This window comes from Pipistrellus kuhlii, unplaced genomic scaffold, assembly GCF_014108245.1.
Source record: "Pipistrellus kuhlii isolate mPipKuh1 unplaced genomic scaffold, mPipKuh1.p scaffold_m20_p_14, whole genome shotgun sequence".
In the NCBI taxonomy this organism is placed as follows: Eukaryota; Metazoa; Chordata; class Mammalia; order Chiroptera; family Vespertilionidae; genus Pipistrellus; species Pipistrellus kuhlii.
The window spans coordinates 2,004,111-2,024,652 of record NW_023425449.1 but is presented as its reverse complement, the minus strand read 5'-3'; positions in this window follow the sequence as shown (position 1 = coordinate 2,024,652).

Here is a 20,542-nt window from a genome sequence, read left to right as displayed (position 1 = left end):
GTACATGTAAGTCCATGGTACTTACTCACAGAATCCACATCTTATTGTTTTAATCCTCACCCAAGGATATATTTATATTGATTTGAGAGAGAGAGAGAGAGGAAGGAAAGGGAGAGAAAGAGAAGGAGAAAGAGAGAAATATCCATTGGTTGCCTCCCATACATACCACAACCAGGGATCAAACTTGAAACCTAAGTGTGTGCCCAGGTCAGGAATCAAACCAACGACCCCTTGGTGCCAGCGATGATGTTCCAAACAACAGAGCCACCGGGCCGGGGCCACCTCTTATTCTTACAGTGTTCATAGTCCTGATACACTGCAAGTCTCCTGCATGGATGGATGAATGAATGAATGAATGAATGAATGATAAAGTCCTCTATGCAGCCGAGGCTCACTCTGACGTACAACCCCCAAACTCATAGCACAACCCAACTGCTCATCTTCCAAAAGGCCCAGGGGACGATGAAGTCGGGAGAGGGAAGGAGGCCCCGTCATTATGTGAGCACCTGCTATGCGCGGGGGGAGGAGGGAGCGATGAAGAGCCATTGGGCATCCTGCGAAAAGTCAAGCACTCGATCTGTGACCCTCTTCTCAAGGCCGCGTGGCTTGTGGGGGCTTCTGTGTGTGTTTCCTGGGGAACCCGGATGCTGGCTCCCTGCACCCAGTGCTGAGACCAGGAGGCTTCCGAGGCGGACGCTTCCTTAGACAAGACGCACCAACAGGCTAAGGAAATGCGACCAGAGCGAGGCAGGCAGCCTACACAGGCCCGCACTTCTTCTGCGCGATTTTCCCATCATGCTCGCAGACTGGGCCTCCGGGATGCCGATGAAAGAGAGGACAAAAGCTCTCCTTGGGTCCCGGGAGGCGGAGGGGGGATGACAGAGATGGGAGACGGCACTCAAGCAGAAGGCTGTCTAGAAAGTCATTATGGGCTTTTAAGCAAGTCCTCAATTATAATTACGCTAATGGCTTTAATAAGGCTGCCGTTCGGAGCGGGGATGTCCTGATGTGTCAGCTGTCGCGTGCCTCCGTGAAAGGTTCTCTCTGTCTGCCACTGAAAGCGGCATTGAGAGGGCACCTGTTGTGGTGAAGTCTGCCAAGTTCTCACTCAACAGGGGTCAGGACCTCTCATCGTATTCAAGCCAGGCTCAGCACCAGCCGCAGCACCCAGCGCCCAGCCCCAGGGCTCCTCCCGGCTCTTCCTGCCCTGGGCCTTACTGGGCAGCAGGAGAGACTCGCAGGGGCGTACGTCGCTGTGGCAAGTGAAGCTCAGCCGGGTGGCATTCAGCTCCAGCCTCTGCCTCACAGCAGCTAGGGAACGATAGGAGAGCCCGTGCCTCAGTTTCCCCACCTGTGAAATGGGTATAATGCCCTTCCTCCAGGTGCTGGGGGCGATAAACAATCCCACGTGTGTAAAAGTGCCAAGCCAGGAGCTTTTTCCCATTATGGCCAAAGTCCATTTTTGCAGAATGTTGTCCACTGTCACGTAGGTCCAAAATGGCTAACACAGTGAGCTGTGGTCCAAAGAGCAGAGAGAGAAAGAGAGAGGAAGGGAAGGAGGGAGGGAGGGAGGGCGCTCTGTGAAGTCAGAAAGGGCGGATGGCATCCTAGCCCTGCCCTGGGTCCCCTGTGTGACCCCCGTGGAGCACCCTCTGGCTCAGGGCTCCTCCCCGCTCTCCCCTGGCTGGCTGCTCTCCCTCCAGAGCCTGGCCAACAGCTGGGAACGGATGCCTGAGCTGCCTCCTCCAGGCAGCCCCCCTGCCTCACTCTCCACCCCGTCCCTGCCTGGCTTGTTCTCACCATGGGACACGTCGCCTCCTGTGTGCATGTGCTGTCTGTCTCCTCGCCAGAACGCCAGCCCCTGGGAGGCAGAGGTACGTGTCCCGTTGGCCGGCAGCACCATGCCCAGGGCGGCTCCCGGCACGGACCAGGAATGTGAAACACCCGTGCACAGGGCTGGAGGGGCGTTTCTTGGAAAATCAGGACTTTTTTAAAAAAATGCTGCGGGACACGGGACAAAATGTTAAATATTGGGACTGTCCCGCCAAAAGTGGGACGTCTGGTCACCTTACTCTAAGCTCCCCACTCTCCGGGGATGGGAACACCTCCTGCCCGGGATCAGAGCAGGGGCTATCACAGTGGTCAGCAAACTGCGGCTCGCGAGCCACATGAGGCTCTTTGGCCCTTGCGTGTGGCTCTTCCACAAAATACCACGGCCTGGGCGAGTCTGTGTGGAAGAAGTGGCGTTAGAAGAAGTTTAAGTTTAAAAAATGTGGCTCTCCCAAGAAATGCCAGTTGTGCCGTTGCTATGTGGCTCTGTGGACGGATGAGATTGCCGACCACGGCGCTGTCAGGTCTCACAAGGCACCGGGCACGCGGGGAATGTCCTCAGTGGCGGTGACAATGGCCAGCGGGCCCGGGGCCGAGCCAGGCCTTCACAGCGGGCCCTGCGGTTCAAAGCCTCCGCCCGCGAGGAGGAGGACTGGGTCAGGGTTCCCCCAAACCCGGCTGCAGACCAGACACACCCGGGGAGGGAGTGGGGGGCTGAGAGAACACAGCTGCCCTTAGCCCCACCCACACCGTCCAGCGCTCGGACCACGCTCAGCTGTATTTATTTTTTAAACATATTTTTATTGACTTCAGAGTGGAAGGGAGAGGAAGAGAGGGAGAGGGAGAGGGAGAGGGAGAGGGAGAGGGAGAGGGAGAGGGAGAGGGAGAGGGAGAGGGAGAGGGAGAGGGAGAGGGAGAGGGAGAGGGAGAGGGAGAGGGAGAGGGAGAGGGAGAGGGAGAGGGAGAGGGAGAGGGAGAGGGAGAGGGAGAGGGAGAGGGAGAGGGAGAGGGAGAGGGAGAGGGAGAGGGAGAGGGAGAGATCACTGATGGGCGAGAAGCATGGATCGGTGCCTCCTGCCAGCCCACACTGGGGATGGAGCCCACAACCCAGACCTGTGCCCTGACCGGAAACGTGACTGTGGCTCCTGGGTCAGAGGTGGCTGCTCACCCGCGGAGGCCCTGTGGCCGGCAGGAGTGTGTATTAGGTCCCGGAGCAGCCGCGGGGGATCCAGCTCAGCGGTCAGCAAGGAGGAGACTCTGGGGAGAGAGCTCCTTCCTGATGCCAACGTTTCCCAGGCTGTCCCTTCACTGTTCTGTGAATAAACAGTCCTCAGCCGAGACAAGCGCTATACACAGCACAAGAATCAGCAAGGACAGGGGGCGAGGGGCCATTGAACAGAGCGAGCTTGCTGGCAAGGAGGCAGCGACGTGGTCAGACAGAGAGCCTACCCCGCACAGGGAGCGGGGGAGCCGCCATGATGGGCCGGGGCGCTGGCCAGACGGGGTGCTGGCCGGTGCGGGGTGTCACCTCCTCCTCAGGCCCCTCCGTGAGCAGCTCCAGCAAGCCCGGCGCCTCTGGGCGTCCATCCGACACCTCCCTGGGAGGGGAGCTCCGTCAGCTTCCCGGGGAGGTCCGCACCGAGCCGGACCACGTTCAAGGGCGGACGGGGTTCCCTCCCCCGGAGCGGTGTCTGCCGTGAAACAGACGCTGGTCACGGCCTCTCGGCCTCTGCCTTGAACTTCATCTCGAGCCTAGCGTGTACACAGCTGTGCGCCCCGCAGTGCAAAATGCTGAGGCCAGAGTGAAGCCTGCTGGTAAACAAACTAAAATAACTTCGTGTTTACATTAAAAAAAAAAACATGCCGACGTAAGTCACCGGGCTGATATTTTTCTCCGAAATTATCTGGGTCTGGGCGGTCCGATTCTGTCTCCATTAGTCACAGGTGGCCACTTACTTATAAACACAATTCAAATGCAATTAAAAATTCCGTTGTGGCCCGACCAGCATGGCTCCGTGGTTGAGCGTCGACGTATGAACCAGGAGGTCACGGTTCGATTCCGGGTCAGGGCACAGGCCCGGCTTGCGGGCTCCATCCCCAGAGTGGGGCGTGCAGGGGGCAGCCGGTCCGTGATTCTCTCTCATCACTGATGATTCTCTCCCTCTCCCTTCCTCTCTGACATCAGTAAGAATACATTTTGTAAAATATTCCGTGGCGTGGCTGCACCGGCCACGTCTCATGTGCGTGGCAGTGGCATGGGCAGGGCGGGGACTGTGCCGGACACACAGAGAGACTCTCACTGTCCCGGCAGTGTCTGTGAATGTCCTGGGAGCACCTGTCTGAGGAGGAGCAGCTGGTGTAGAATCCACGGCCGAAGCCTGTGCCCGGGAGCAGCAGAGCCCGACAGAGGCCGTGGGGTTGAGGGAGTCTCGGCACGTTTTCTAACCTTCTCACAACCTTGGGGGTTTGACCAGGCTGTCAGTCACTGGTAGGGGAGCCCTATGGAGGGCGCCGCTGAGGAGGGAGAGGCGGCTGCGGACAGACACTGGGAGGTTTTCTCCCCCAAAGGCAAGCCCCTGGGCCACCGTCACTCCCCCTGGGGGGTGGCCGCCCTTCTCACGGCCCCTCACCTGGTGATGGGGGGGGGGGCGGGATGGGGTTTGGGATGGGGTTCATGCCTGCCCTGCTCCCCTGAGGGAGGAAATCTGTCCTGACTTTGCAGCTGCTCATTCCCCAACTCACACTTTCTCTTCCTTCCCACGGGCACGCCAGCCGGCCGGCCTTAGGAAAGGGTCAGGGCACTTGGCAGCTGACGCTGGGCCTCAGCCGTGGGGACCCGGCTGTGTGCCACTGTCCAGGGATCCCCCTCCCGGGCTTCAGTGATCTCCTGAGCCTGCTGGGAGCCAGGCATGGCCGTGATGAGCTGCTCGAAGGCGGGAGGGAGACAGCGTGTGCCAAGCGCCAGACACAGCGCCCGCCCGGAGACACGCGTCACCGCCAGTTGGCGGCAGGAGGGCACCGGCGTTTCTGGGTCAGGCAGGCCTTGGCGCCCGGCCAGTCCGCCTCATTGCCGTGAACCACCTGTGTCGCCGGGTCCACGTCTCTGTTGATTTCTCCACCCGCACGCTGTGAACGGCGCTGCCCCCTGTGGGGACGGGCGCCTGCGAGGAGGACGGTGGGAGGGCGCACGCCGGCGCCGGGGGCTTCGCTCGCGGTGTGGGCGCCGTCAAGGCTGAGACGCATCCGCGGGGGCGAAGCTCTTCCGTGTCTCCATCAAGGTCGAGATGAACCGGACCACACACCAAACCGCAAATGGGTTTCCCCTCCCCCATGAGCTGCCTTTTGCACAAACGTCCGCTCGGCTCCCGGAGGAGGTGGGCAGGGAGGGGGAGGCTGTGTCCGGGGCCCTGGCTGGCGAGGGACACGCAGACCTGTGGGCAGACCTGTGGGCCGGCCGTGGGAGAGAACGGAACGCTCTGCAGGGCGGGAGGCTGGGTCCTCACCTTCCTTCCCCACCCCTCCCCCAAAAACCCCTGCTGGCCGATACGAGTACAGGCGGGAGGTCTGGGGACGGCCCCGCTGAGCTCCTCATGCTTCACCACCTTTCGGTAAAACTCTTTGTCATTGTTACCTGCTGGGATCGGTTCTTGGCACAGAACCCAGTCACAGCTTCCCACCCGCCCTCTGCCTCCCTCAGCATCTTCCCGCTCCTCCTGGACCCGGGCCTCGCCAGCGGCACACCGCCCCCTCAGCCAGGGCCACTCCCTTCCCAGGCTCCCAGCTCCCTTGTCTGTCTCCCCACCGGGGATGCGCTGGAGCAGGCTCTGGCTACCACCGCAGGTGTCCTGCATAACACTGTGTGGGGATAAAGAGAGGAAAGCAGCCAGAAAGGCGGGAAGGAAAGGAGGAGGGAGGGAAAGGGAGAAATAGAAGAAAGAAGGAAGGAGAGATGGAGAGAGGGGCGGAGGGAGGGAAAAAAGGAGGGAGGGAAAGGGAGAAACAGGAAAGAAGGAAGGAGAGATGGAGGAAGAGAGGGGCAGAGGGAGGGAAAGGAGGAGGGAGGGAAAGGGAGAGACAGAGGAAAGAAGGAAGGAGAGATGGAGGGAGAGAGGGGCGGAGGGAGGGAAAGGAGGAGGAGGGAAAGGGAGAAACAGAGGAAAGAAGGAAGGAGAAATGGAGGGAAGAGAGGGGCGGAGGGAGGGAAAGGAGGAGGAGGGAAAGGGAGAAACAGGAAGGAAGGAAGGAGAGATGGAGGAAGAGAGGGGCAGAGGGAGGGAAAGGAGGAGGGAGGGAAAGGGAGAGACAGAGGAAAGAAGGAAGGAGAGATGGAGGAAGAGAGGGGCAGAGGGAGGGAAAGGAGGAGGGAGGGAAAGGGAGAGACAGAGGAGGGAGAGACAGAGGAAAGAAGGAAGGATGGAGGGAGGGAGAGAGGGGCGGAGGGAGGGAAAGGAGGAGGAGGGAAAGGGAGAAACAGGAAGGAAGGAAGGAGAGATGGAGGAAGAGAGGGGCAGAGGGAGGGAAAGGAGGAGGGAGGGAAAGGGAGAGACAGAGGAAAGAAGGAAGGAGAGATGGAGGAAGAGAGGGGCAGAGGGAGGGAAAGGAGGAGGGAGGGAAAGGGAGAGACAGAGGAAAGGAGAGATGGAGGGAGAGAGGGGCGGAGGGAGGGAAAGGAGGAGGAGGGAAAGGGAGAAACAGGAAGGAAGGAAGGATGGATGAGGGAGAGAGGGGCGGAGGGAGGGAAAGGAGGAGGAGGGAAAGGGAGAAACAGAGGAAAGAAGGAAGGATGGAGGGAGGGAGAGAGGGGCGGAGGGAGGGAAAGGAGGAGGAGGGAAAGGGAGAAACAGAGGAAAGAAGGAAGGAGAGATGGAGGGAGAGAGGGGCGGAGGGAGGGAAAGGAGGAGGAGGGAAAGGGAGAGACAGGAAGGAAGGAAGGATGGAGGGAGGGAGAGAGGGGCGGAGGGAAGGAGGGTTCCTAAATGGGGAAGACAAGGAGTAGCAAGTCCCACCACAGAGACCCTCACAGGAGCGGAGGAACTGGTGGAAGGAGCTCTCGGATGCCGGAGCGGGAACAATCTGAGCAGGAAAACTAATTAGAATTGGATTAAAACGTAAAGGATAAAATCAATATTCATGAGGCTGTGCTGATACCCGTAAGGAACCACATTACTAGGGGAAACGTTCTCAGCGGATTGACACAGATATTCCACCATCAGAGACGTCACGTGGACGCCCCACCCCAGTGCCAGCTGCACGGGGTGCCTCCTCCCAGGGGCTCAGTGTAGGAAGGTTGGGGAAAGGAGGGACGGCAAGCACCTCACGGCAGAGGGACCTGCCAGCAGGACCTGTGCCAGGCGGTCAAGGTTAGACACCAGCCGTCATAACTCATGTCGACTGTGTGCACCCGGCACAGGCGATGGAAATGACACTTTGAGCTGCTTCCCCAAAACCCGTAACCTGGGTCCAATCGTGAGGAAAACATCAACTGCCAACAGTGGCACATCCTGCGAACACCCACATCCTGCCCTGCCCCCTCCAAGTCCTCAAAGCCAGGGAGTCTGAGGACGGCCAGGGGAGGAGGGGCTTGAGGAGCCATGGCGACCGGTGCCCCGTGGCACTGCCCGGCCTGAGGAGGAGAAGGGCAGGGACTATGCAAACCTGAGGGGACTGTGGGCTGTGGCTGCAATAAGGTGTCACTGTGAGCTCACTGTGAGTTCACGGACGGTAACCAATGTGCCATGTCTCATGCGAACGGCGGGGGATTACACGTGTGTAGAGACAGACTCTGTAATGGATGCTCCGTTTTCCTTTACGTCTAAAACATTCTGAAAGTATTTGAACAATAGGAAAATGTAAGTGTTATCAAACAGCATCCAATCTAAATATCTTGACCTGATTTGGATCCTGATTCACCAAAAATCAGACAGAGAGAGAGAGAGAGAGAGAGAGAGAGACACCAGGACTCAAACCAAGGACTGAGCCTTTGTGTAAGACGTTTGTGTTCCCCTGTGATACTCAGGGAAGTAGTCTTGTGTCCTACCGATTTTCCCTTCCCATGGACTGTTCCCAGGAGGAAACTCCCGGCTAGCCTCCACCTGTCAGGACTGGGTGAGCTGCAGGAATTCACCTGCCCCACCCCAGACCATGGGAGCGATTTGCATTCTGAAGACCAAAGTCAACAAACCAGGTTCCTGGAGGAAGGTCACCACCCAGGTAGCTGCCACCTGCACCTCCCCAGCCACAGGCCAGCGGGCGCCTGCTCTCTAGCTCCACCTACTGGTCCCTGTCTAAACCACCTGCAGAGGGGCACGTGGCCTGTCATAGCCAATGGGCACTGAGGAGGAAAAAACAAAATTCCCTCTCCCCGGGAACACTGGGCTGAAAGGAAAATTTCAAGAGGAATCTCTTCCTTTAGAGCAGGGGTCGGCAAACTCATGAGTCCACGAAGCCAAACATCCACAGCACAACGATTGACATTTCTTTGGAGAGCCACATTTTTTAAACTTAAACTTCTTCTAACGCCACTTCAACATAGACTCGCCCAGGCCGTGGTGTTTTGTGGAAGAGCCACACTCAAGGGGCCAAAGAGCCGCCTGTGGCTCTCCAGCCACGGTGTGCCGACCATTGCTTTATGGAAAGAAAGACCAAGTGTTGGAGTCACTGAGCATCGCCAGGTGTGTGTCTACATGCGTGCAGGCTCCTCCTCCCTGCAGAGAGAGAAGCAGGCAGTGGCCACACCCACGTCACCTCCTCTTCCCCAAAGACCTGACCTCACGTGCCAACACCCTCCCCCACCCTCCCCCGTCATGGGCGTAGCTGTGGGCAGCAGACTTCTAAGAGATGGAGGCGAGAGTGGTTGCAGCAAGAACTGGCCCACATATCCTTTGCTTTTGCTGAGAGAGAGAAGCGCGCAGCTGTGAAAGATTAACTCGTATTTAAACACACAATTGTGTTTCCTGTTGGGCCTGACCGGGAGGAGGAATGATGTTTGTCAAAGTAGAGGCTTGTGGGTTATAATTGAAAACGGCCAAGGCACAAAGCTCAGCCAGTGCCCCCCACCCCTGAGGCTGGATGGAAGGGGGGCAGCAGCGGAGGTGGGGGTGCTGCAGGCTGAGGGCCCCAGGCCGGGATGTGTCCCTGCCCTGTGGGAATGCGCCCCAACCCTGGGGGAGGCGGGGGAGAAAGGCCCTGCCCTGTTGGCTGAATATGTGGAGCCCCTGACACCCCCTCACCCTCTTCAGAGCTCCTCATGGAGCTGACTCAGACCACCCGTGTAAGCTGTGCCTGTAAAGCCTGGGGACTTGGGGGGCAGAGGGATGGATAAGAGCTTTCTGCACAGGGATTCCCTCGGGGCTGCCACCTCACAGCGGGCACCTTAAGGTGCTGGCGGGCACGCTCCATCTGCGATGCCTCGGGACTGTGCTCGCCAAGGCACTCCTCCTCCGTCAGCACCTCCCTCTGCCGCGGAGCCACTCTGTCAGCGCCATCCAGACCTCACAGCCCCTGCCCCGGGGCCCGCCGGGTATCCGCCCTGCAGCCCAGGGAGCCAGTGGCCGCACGTCAGACTCGGAGGAAGTTGAGCCACCATCTCTCGCAGTAAGTGAGGCAGCTAAACAAGCCGTGACAGTGTGCCCCCAAATGGCCAGGCATTGATGAGTAATGGGCGCCTCCCTGATTTCTGTTCAGGATGAACCAACCAGAAAAAGCCCCGAATGCACCCCCAGCCAATCACATCGGACTAGCCCGCTTCTGTTTCTCCAGGTCAAGCAACAGCCTCAATCAGGGTCCAGCAAAGCCTTCCAGCTCCCTTCGCGTCTGCAAACCACAGTCTTTGCTGCAGCCCTGTCGCTGTCTATCTCCACCCAGCACACCCCAGAGGCCTGAGGGGGTGACCGCAACACGCACCCCATGGCGGCAGCAGCAGAGACTTGACAACGGCCCAAGGTCCCCCTCTCCCCTCGGGCAGACGTGGCATGGAGCCTGTGCAGCAGCCCTGAGCCTGTCCTGGGCACCCACAGACCTGCCTCGGTGCTGGTACCCCTGCCTCCACGGCCAGCTCCGCCCTCTCTCCCCCTCTCTCCCTTCTCCCTCTCCCCCTGGCTGTAGGACCCGAAGAAATCCAAGATCACTTGGCTCCTCCGTGGCTCTCCAGGCGCAGGACAGTCTGCGGCCCACAATGCAGCTTTTGTCCGTTTGGAGATCGTGGGACCGTTGCTTTCACCGCCCCGTGACTGCCGGCCTCTGAAACACCCCGCGGAGCGGACGCCAAGGCGGCCATCAGATCTGGCAGCGGCACAGGGCTGCCCTCCCCCTCCCCGTGCCCCTGGGGTCCCCGTGGCGGCAGGGTGAGGCGGGGAACGGGAGACGCGGGGCAGTTAATACTCATGAGAACTGCAGGGGTGGGACGGGCCCAAAGGGGAGGCTTATGGAGAGAGGGGGGGGGGGCGGCGTGAGGGGGCAAGCGGGGCTGTTCTCTGCCTGAAACCAGACCCGCAGGGGAGCTGCTTTCCAGGCGGGCTATTCTGGGTGTTTCGTGGGACAAAGGAGGAGGTTTCGGTCGCAGGACTCAGGATCCCCTGGAAGATAAGCGAGAAACGCCCTCACGCCCGCGGCCTGCTGTCCCCCTGCCACCACCGCCGCCCGGGGCAGCAACAGGACCGTCTGCCTGGCCCCTCGCCCACCGGGATCAGGTGGCTGGTCTCGTTCCCGATTCTGGGCCGCGGACCCCCAGGATGGAGGCGCCTCAGCCTGCCGTCGAGGCTGTCCGAGCTGCCCTGCCTGACATCCCATGGCGGCTCCAGCTTCTTTGGCTGCAGGATGTCGGCGGGTTGGCCAGCCTGTCTGTGCCTGCTTCTCCTTTTACCCGGGAGCATGGGCCTCCTGCGGGAACCCGCGAAATGGCGGCACCAAGTTTGCAGGCGGTCGGAGGTTCAAAGCGGTTCCTCTGGTTCATACCGCTGTGACAAGAACGCGAATGAATACACACGTGTGACAGTGGGTCTCATGATTGTCTAGTTCAGTGGCCGGTAAACTGCGGCTCTCTAGCTTCCACCCTAAACCGCTGGAGAAATGCCTGCACGTTTGTACAAACTGTCCCCGAAATGCTCAGGGAAGCAGAAGGTGATCTGTATGGGCTACAGTTATGCATGTGAAGCTCTGACTGTGTGTGTGTGTGTGTGTGTATGTGTGTGTATGAGTGTGTGTATGTGTGTGTATGAGTGTGTGTATGTGTGTGTATGTGTGTATGTGTGTGTGTATTGTGTGTGTGTTGTGTGTGTATGAGTGTGTGTATGTGTGTGTATATGTGTGTATATGTGTGTATGAGTGTGTATGTGTGTGTTTGTATGTATATGTGTGCATGTGTGTATGTGTGTGTATATGTGTGTATGTGTGTATGTGTGTGTATGTGTGTGTGTATGAGTGTGTGTGTATGTGTGTGTGTGTTTGTATGTATATGTCTGTGTGTGTATGTGTGTGTATGTGTGTGTATTGTGTGTATATGTGTGTATGAGTGTGTGTATGTGTATGTGTATATGTGTGTGTGTTTGTATGTATATGTGTGTATGTGTATGTGTGTGCGCGCAGTGGGTGGATTGCACTATGCCCCACTTCTCAAATGTAGTCGTTTGCAGTGCTGCGGGGAGGAAACAGGTGCGGCGGCGGCACCTCGGCGAAGGCCGTGGTCCGGTGCCTCGTTCCTAGAAGCAGCATGGGATGATGCCTCCAAAAGCAGCCGCGACAAGCCTGCTCCCTCCCGGCGGCGGGAGGCCCCTTGGACCCCTCTCCAGGGGGGTGAGCGCGAGGGCAGACCCGGCCTTCCGTCTGTAGAACCAGAGACAAGATTGAGTCCCTTTACTAGACGCCTGTCAGCGCCAAGGCATTTTATATTCAGATATTCTCACTCCATTCAGATCGAGGTGGTGAATCTCGTGCAAAACAGCTCCCTCTCCACGCCTCCCATCAGCTCTTCCAAGATTTTAGTAACGAGTTTGACGAAACGCTGCCAGTCCAGTTTCGAGAATGCCTGCAATCGGCCTCAGCTGTGAAGGTGACGCCGTCTTCACGTGGTTCAAAAATAGGGTTATTTCTCCCCTCCACGTCCGTCTTACAGAAAGGGAGCAGGTGTGTCCCCAACTGGACGGGGCATCCTGAGCCACAGCCAGAGCCAGGCCTGCAGAAGCTGCCCCATCTGGAACCTGAGGAGGGTGCCAGGTGTGGCACAGGGGCACGGCGCGCGCGGTGACTGAGGCTGCAGAGCCGCTGACGGAGAAGTTTCAGGGCCACTCATGCCTGTTCCCTGTGACTGGAGCTTGGATTTCATTCCATCGCTGTCCTGCTCAGAAACACCCCCTCACGGTTGGTGGTGCCCAATCTATCCTCCGGATCTAATTAGCGAGCTTATTTGTCATCCAAAACATATTAAGACAACATATCAGGCGCTGGGGGATAAAGCTGGGTAAAGGCTGGTTCTAAGCTTAGAAGGGGCTCCAAGCCCCATGGAGAGGTCTGTGATGTGAAGTTTATTCCATGTAGGATGAGGGAGGCATGTGGGACCAGAAAGAAGAGAGAGGACCGTTTTGTGTGTGGGTGGCTCCAGTCAGATGTCAGGGAAGAGCAGGCATTTGAGTTGGAGTCCAACACAGGAATGAAAAGGCACAGACCCAGGAGGTAGTGAGGTCCAGGCTCGAGTCTATAGTCAGCCTCTTTTGACCTCTCTGTGCCTCTGTTTTCTCATCTGCAAAATGGGGCTAGGAGTTATTCTAACTGGCGAGACAACCTTAACCAAGACAAGCTTCTTGGGACCCAGTATCTGTCTGATCTCGACACTGATTATATAACACCAGAGGCCCAGGGCACAGCCCAGCCTGCACCTCTCCAATCTGGGACCCCTTGAGAGTTGTTCGACTGCCCGTTTACAGGGATCAGGCCATGGAGGTGTGGCCAGTCTGGGTGAGGGGCTGATGGCTGTTTGCAGGCTGGCCACACCCCAGGCAACCCAAGCTCCCGGCCCCTCCTTTTTTCTTTTTTTCTTTTTTTTTTTTTTCAGCACCTCCTTGAGCTGGCAGCAGGTATCTAGGATTTATTTATTTTCTGTAATTTAAACTTTGTAGCCTTGAGTAGAGGGCTGGCCAGGGCAGGTGGGAAGCTTGGCTTCCTCCATCACCAGGGTCAACCCAAGCCTCCTGCACACTCCAGCTCCTTGGCCACCACCATCTTTGTTGGGTTAATTTGCATACTTGCTCCTGATTGGCTGGTGGGTGTACCAGTGTGATGATCAATTTGCATGTTTCTCTTTTATTAGTGTAGATAGCCTATGGGAGCATCTCAGCACACATATTTGTTAATCAATGCCTATCAGATAATTGTGAGCTGGATGAATAATTATCCACTGCTTCTTGATGAATCAAAATTCCATGTTATCTCAAGACCAAGAAACCTAGGGGGTTTTCTCAGTGGTGAAATTCTAATTGTGGTGATGACTCCTGGAGTGTATCCCCCAGGGCCGAATACCACATGCAGTTTTACAGATGGTGAAACCGGGGATGTGAGTGTTTAAAGCTTCGCCTGACACTCAGTGTGGGCTGGACTCCAGGTTCCACTGATGGCTGGGCTCCCAGCCTCCCGAGGCCACCACGTGCCTGCCGGGGACTAAGGGGAGGGAGACAGAGGTGCTATTCCTGGCACCCGGAACAGCGAGTGGCGATGGAAACAGAGTGTGAAGAGAAGGAACAGTGTGTCCAAAGTCCTCTATAGTTTGCTCCAGCTGGTCGGCCAGGAGAGAAGAAAATCCCAACATGTAAGTGTTTGCTCAGCTCATGCTCAGTGATACCGAGAAGCAGGTCTGGAACTCCGGTCCCAGGTGACCTAGCTCAGGTCTCTTCCCACGGACGAAGGGAGATAGGAGTGTCCTCATGTCCCCAGCACTAAGCATGGATTAAAAAAGTAAAACCAGCCTGACCAGTGTGGCTCAGTGGTTGAGCATCAACCTATGAACCAGGAGGCTATGGTTCAATTCCTGATCAGGGCACCTGCCCTGTTGTGGGCTGGATCTCCAGTGTAGGGTGTCCAGGAGGTAGCCAATTAATGACACTCTCATCCCTGATATTTCTCTCTCTCTCTCTCTCTCTCTCTCTCTCTCTCTCTCTCCCCTTTCCTCTCTGATATCAATTTAAAAATTAAGTAAAACCAGAAAAAAATATGCGTGAGAAAGAAGCAATTTCTGTTCTCAACTCACAATTTGGAAGCACATCTGGGCGGGGTAGGGCTGGCAGCTTACGTGGAAACTGACGTCGCTGTTGACTTTGGACCATCTTTGAGGCTCCAGGAAGGAAAGAAAGATTCTCTCCCAAGAAATTCCTGGGAATTAAAAACAACCCAAGTGGAGAAGAGGAATCAAGATGGCAGCAGAGGTAATCTGTGCTTGCTGCCTCCCACAACCACATCAAAATAAACCACCATCACCCAGCACTGTAGCAGAAAAGCTAGCTGAATGGAGTACTACAACTGGAGAAGTAGAGAAGAAAGCACACTGAGACTGGTAGGAGGTGCAGAGGCGTGGAACAGGCTGGTCTGGCACCCAGGTGTGCCACTTAATGGTGTGCCACTTTAATCAGGTGTGCCACTTTAATCAAGAGGGAGACTGTTTCTTGGAGGCTGCCTGGAGGAGCAAGGAGTCCCAGCTCCACACCAGACCCCCAGCCCAGGGTCCCAGAGCTGGGGAAAGAAGTCCCTATAGGCCATAAGAACTACGGACTATAAAAACAAGTGTGGATTAGGGCTGAGTGACACAGAAGCTTCTAGAGACCCAGCTGCTCCTCTTAAAAGACCAGCACCATGAACTGAATTTACAAGCTCCCACTTGCTCTGAGCTCCTGTGCCTGGCGAGGCTCTGGACGACTCAGACAGATACAGGGAGAAACTGGACTGTCTGATATCTGGGCAGGAATGTGGGGCAGCTTTATTCCACACCGAGGTGCTCACAGCAATCATTGTTCCTGTGCTGGGTCCTCCCTGGTGCAAGGCTTACTGGCAGCCATTTTTGTTTGCTCCACCCTGTAGATTCCCAGAGACCCCTCCCCACCAAGTTTACAACCCCACTCAAGCTGTGAGCAGAAGCTTTTGCATATAAATGGCCTGTCCTTTCTCAGCCTAAAACCTATCAAACAAGCTGCAGCTGGGTCAGGAAGCCCCAAAGCTATCAATAAAAGGCCCAAGGCCAGCACCAGCAGCAGCCCGCCTTGCTTCACAGCTGGGCCTCATCTGGGCACTTCCAAATCAGATACAAAGAGGAGGAATCTTCAGATCTCTCTGTAGCTCCTGCTGGGCAGCCCCAGGCAGTGGCTGACTTTGTACCTCCTTGGAGATCCAAGAGCCAGTGTACCTAGTGGTCAGTGAGAGACCATACCAGATTACAGCTCTACACATCTTTAAGCAACACACTCAAGGGGCAGACTCAGCAAGCACTGAAGCCCCACTGAAGCAAGTCCTGCTCCATAGGGGTGTCTCCTGCATAGAAGCTCTCCCACTGTAGTCACAGTTGGTCCTCATAGCCAATTGCAATAAAGTCTCAACTACAACAAGACTGTGCTCACAGCTCACAAAGAGGTACACCTAGAGTGCCCAGCTCAAGTGAATGTGGAGGCTGAGCCACTGGGCCCTATACCAACTACAAGAGGCCACTCTGTCAACTCAAGGAATCTTAGCAGCTACCAAATACATAGAAACAAACACAGGCAAGCAGCCAAAATGTGGAGACAAAGAAACATGTCAAAAATGAAAGAAATGGAAGAAAGCAAACTACTGGATATAGAATTCAAAACCACGGTTATAAGGTTACTCAAGAATCTTCTAGAAACCTCCAAGGAACTTAATGAAACCTTCAAGGATCTTAGTGAGAATGCCAAAAAAAAAAAAAAAAGATTTAAAAAAAAAGAAAGAAAGAAAGAAAGAAAGAAAGAAAGAGAAAAAGGAACAGTCAGAAATTAAGCATACCCTGGCTGAAATAAAAAATAATATACAGGGATTCAACTGTAGACTAGAGGATCCTAAGAATCAAGTCAATGAGTTGAAATATGAGGAAGCAAAAAAAGAAAGAAAGAAAAAACACACCCAAACAGAAGAGCAAAAAGAAAAAAATAATCCAAAAATATGAAGATAGTGTAAGGAGACTCTGGGACAACTTCAAGTGTACCAACATCCGAATTATGGGGGTGCCAGAAGAAGAGAGAGAGCAAGATATTGAAAACCTATTTGAAGTAATAATGACAGAAAAACTTCCCTATCTGGTGAAAGAAATAGACTTACAAAGTCCAAGAAGCACAAAGAACCCCAAACAAGAGGAATCCAAAGAGGACCACACCAAAACACATCATAATTAAAATGCCAAGAGCAAAAGACAAAGAGAGAATCTTAAAAGCCGAAGGAAAACAAACAAACAAACAAACAAAAAGTTAGTTACCTACAAGGGAGCACCCATATGAGATTTTGCTGATTTCTTAACAGAAACTATGCAGGCCAGAAGGGAGTGGCAAGAAATATACAATATTCAAAGTGATGAATAGCAAGAACCTACAACCAAGAATACTCTACCCAGCAAAGCTATCATTTAGAACTGAAGGTCAGATAAAGAGCTTCACAGACAACAAAAAACTAAAGGAGTTCATCACCACCAAACCAGGATTAGATGAAATGCTGAAGAATATTCTTTAAGAAAAGGAAGAAGAAAAGGGTAAAGATAAGACATTATGAACAATAAAGTGATAAAAAAAAAATACATACCTATCAAAAGTGAATCTAAAATAATCAAATGAATAAAAAAATCTGATGAACAGAATAAACTGGTGAATGGAATAGAATCAGGGGCATGAAAAGGGAGCAGACTGACAATTCTCAGAGGGAAGAGGGTGTGGGGGGTTGGGGAAAGAGATTAGACAAAGATCTTATATGTGTGTATGCAGTACCTATGGACCAACAATAGGGTGGTGAGGGCCTGGGGTGGGGTGGGAACCAGATTAGGGGGGAAAGAGGAACATCTGTAATAATTTCAACAATAAATATTTAAAAAAAATAATAATAACAAAATAAAATTTATTTAAAAAAAAACAACACAAGTAATAGTGTCCTTTGGGGGCTGAAGTCTGGAGGGAATTCAGGCTCCTGGTGCCAGTTCAGCAATCCCCCCGTGCACCCCTTACAGCCTGAGGGCAGGGAAAGGGCTTTGGCCCTGCGTTCTCACCCCCACACCACCCACACGGGGGCCCCTCGGCTGAGTGAGGACTCCAGGGCGGGGTGGAGCTCGGAGAGCATCCTGAGCAACAAGAACTTGCAGGGAGGCCCCCGACAGGTGGACTCCGGCTCGGAAATGCCTTGCCCCTGGTTACCAGCCAGATGTGTTTCCAGAGCTGAACTGCCAGATGACGGGAATGTGTGTGCGTGTGTGCATGTGAGCGTGTGTGTGTATGTGTGTGTGTGTGTGTGTGTGTGTGTGTGTGTGTGTTACTCAACTCCCGGGCGGGAACCGTACTCCAAGCGGTTCCAGACCCGGGCGGGGGATGGTCCCAGAGCCTGCCTCGGACGTGACCTTGGAGATCAGCTGACAGAGGAAGCCCCTCAAAGAGCAGCCCGCCGGCCAGGCAGATGGAACTCCCCCACTGCAAGCAGCTGCTCCTCCCTGCCCAGGGGGACGGCTGTGCGGGTCCAGGCCACGGGCCTCTCCCCTCTTTCTCCAGAGTGGAAACAGCCGTGACCTTGTCCTCTTCCTGTTTTCCCTCCACGATTGTACCCTGGGTGTGTCCAGCGTAATGAGAATATCACTCATCCCCCAGGGTGACCGGCCATGAAGCACACACCCACGGGAGCAGGGGCGCTCCACCCGCACGTGGACGGGAACGACCCAGCGCCGCCGGCAGCGAGCGGGGAGGAGGTGGGCATATTCTCGCCGGTACCGAGGGCAGCTCTCTTTCCGGAAGCGGTGTTTCTGGAACCCACGGGGAGGAGGGAGCAGGGGTGAGACACAGTGGCCTCCGCCCGTTTATGCCTCTGGGGGTCCAGCCCCGTGTCCTCCATCAGAGCCCAACCCTCTTTAGCTCTCGGTTCCTGTGTAACCGATGCTCCCAGACCCAGTGCCTGGAAACCACGCCCCACGCCCCTGTCCGGCCGGCTGCTCTGCGTGGGTCCTGGGGCTGCTCCGGCTCCCAGAGAGCGGAGCAAGCAGCCACCGGCCCCTGAAAACCCAACCAGAGAGGCCCCCGGTCACCGCCACCGTCTTCCTCACGTCCACATGGACCACGAGGTCAGCTCAGGGTCAAGGGCAAGACGGACGGGGATAAAATAGGAGACCCGTTGGCACACCTTTTGGCTAATGACTTACTCCAGTTCGCCCCGTCTACAGATACTCACGCCTCCCAGTGTGCACAGCACCCCAGACTCCCAAGCGCCCCCCAGTCTCGTCCCCTCATCCCATGGGGCATCAGGCTGAGGCGCCACGTCTCGCCATCTCAGGGGCCGGGTGCAGAGCAAGCTTCTGAGGGGTGAGAGTCCCACTCCTTCTCACCCGAGGACGCTCAGCCCCAGGGGCTCACCTGCCCCCGCTCTGCAGCCGAGGCGGGGACCACGCCAGTGACCAGGGATACACGTGCGAGCTCACTCTCTCAGCCTGGGTGGGGAAGGGGGTGCTGGATATTCGACCTTGAATCCCCCCCCCCCCCCCATTCTGAGGTCCCTCTCAGCGCCCGCGTCCTGCGAGCCCACCCTGGGGAGTTCTGTGCTGGGGCCTGGCTCTGATCTTAGGCGGTTCCGGTTCTGCCTGTGCCCTACGGGTTGACACTCAACTCCTTTGGCGGCGCAAAACCAGGCCAAGACGCCTCCCCCACCCCACAGTCTGCATGGCTGCCTGGCACACAGCAACTGCCACGACGCCACACAGTTTAGGGGCCCCGTGCTCCCATAACATGACTCGCCTATGTAACGGGTCCCCATTTTACTGTCGGGGAAACTGAGGCTCGGGGAGGTAAGACCCCATCGAACCCGAAGTCACAGAGATCGGTGGCAAGTTCGCTTCTCAGCTCGAACAAACAGGAAGGGAGGAACGAGGCGCTTCCCGGACTGTCGGGGCAGAGCCGGGGCCTCCGGGGTCAGCCAGGAAACCACGGGCCTGGAGCGAGCAGACGTGCGAGTGACCTCACCCTGACTCAGCCGCCGGCCGGTGGCCATCATTCAGCCAGTCCCTCAGCCCCCGCCTGCATCCGGGCCGGTCTCTGTTTATCCAAACCGTAACATGGATCCGCGGCCGTCCCGCCCCATTAGACACAAGGAGGAAACGGGTCCTATTTCAGCAGAGGAGACAGAGCGTAACCCCAGTACACCTGTCACACTCAATCACCCGGGACTACTGGGTGTTACCGGGAACGCAGACCGGCCTGGGTATGTTGGACCAGTTCTCCCATTGAGTCTCGTCTCCAGTCCACACCTAGCGGATGGATCTCAGGGGGATGGGCCCTGGGGGGGGGAAGGGGTGTCAGAAAGGACACGTCCCGCACCGGCTGGATCCTCGGAGCAGCGTTAGCATGTGCTGGGGGCTGACCTGGGCGCCAACCTACTGCACTGGACTCTCCGGGGACAGGCCTGCGCACTTGAACTTCAAAGGGAGGCCCTGGGACAGCCCCCCTCTGGCAGCCCCACCCCCCACCCCACAAGCAGCCATTCTGAGCGAGCGTCCTTTGGCCTGAGCGTCGCCAGTGACGGGGGAGCTCGCCCCCTCACTCCCGGCGCCACGCCCGCTCCAATGCAGCCCATGCCAAGCCACTCACGTCACTACAGTCCGTCCTTGATGCTGGACAGAAACGCGTCATTTTGTAGTTCTGATCAAAGTTGTACAGTAGATGCCCGTGGCCCGTGAGATCGTTTGTCTTATTGGCGCTTTAAAGTTCAAAAGTCATTGTCGGCCACAGAAATAAGAGCTTCTGCAGACCCGGCTTCTCTTGAAATTTTGGGGCTGAGCCGATGGTGTCAGTGGGCACCAGTGACCTGCCCCGCCTCTGGCCCTGGCACCTCCTGTGTCACTGTCACCGGCCCACGGCTCCTGCTCCTTACCCACCGCTTTCTGGAGATGCTGAGGCGGAGACCTGCTGCTCCCCCTTCTAGGGGCTCCCTGTCCGCGCGCGGCCCCTCCCGGACGCAGTGGCCACACTCTCTCCGGCTGCCACGCCCGACATGCCAGCGCTTTCTGCCCTGGCCGCACCAGCGCTCCCGGCTCTCCGCCATCCCCGCTTCTCCGCTGGATTCTGCCGTTCGTCACGTTTCCCCCCAAAGCAAGAGCCAACATCCGCTTCCCAGGCGGCTGTGCAGCCCAGGCGTGCAGACTGTCAGGTTATTTCCTCCTGGAAGGGCCTGGGGCTGCACGTCTTCCCATCCCGCCACGTCCTCCCACCACCACACAGTCCTCGCCCCATGTGCCTCCTGACGGGAGCTGAGCAGGGGATGCGGATATGGGACAGAGTCGCCGTCTCTCTAGAACCTGGTCCTGCAGTGTGGTCTACGTCGGGGAGTGCCACCGGGCTCGATGGATGCTATCTGCCTTCACCCACACACACGTTACCCGGAGTCGGACTTGAACTAAATGCAGGCGCATCCTCTTGCTCCGAGTGCGGTCCCAGGAGACTTCCTCGCCCCGCACCGTGGTTTCGAACATGCTGCCTCCCAGGGCGCGGGCAGACAG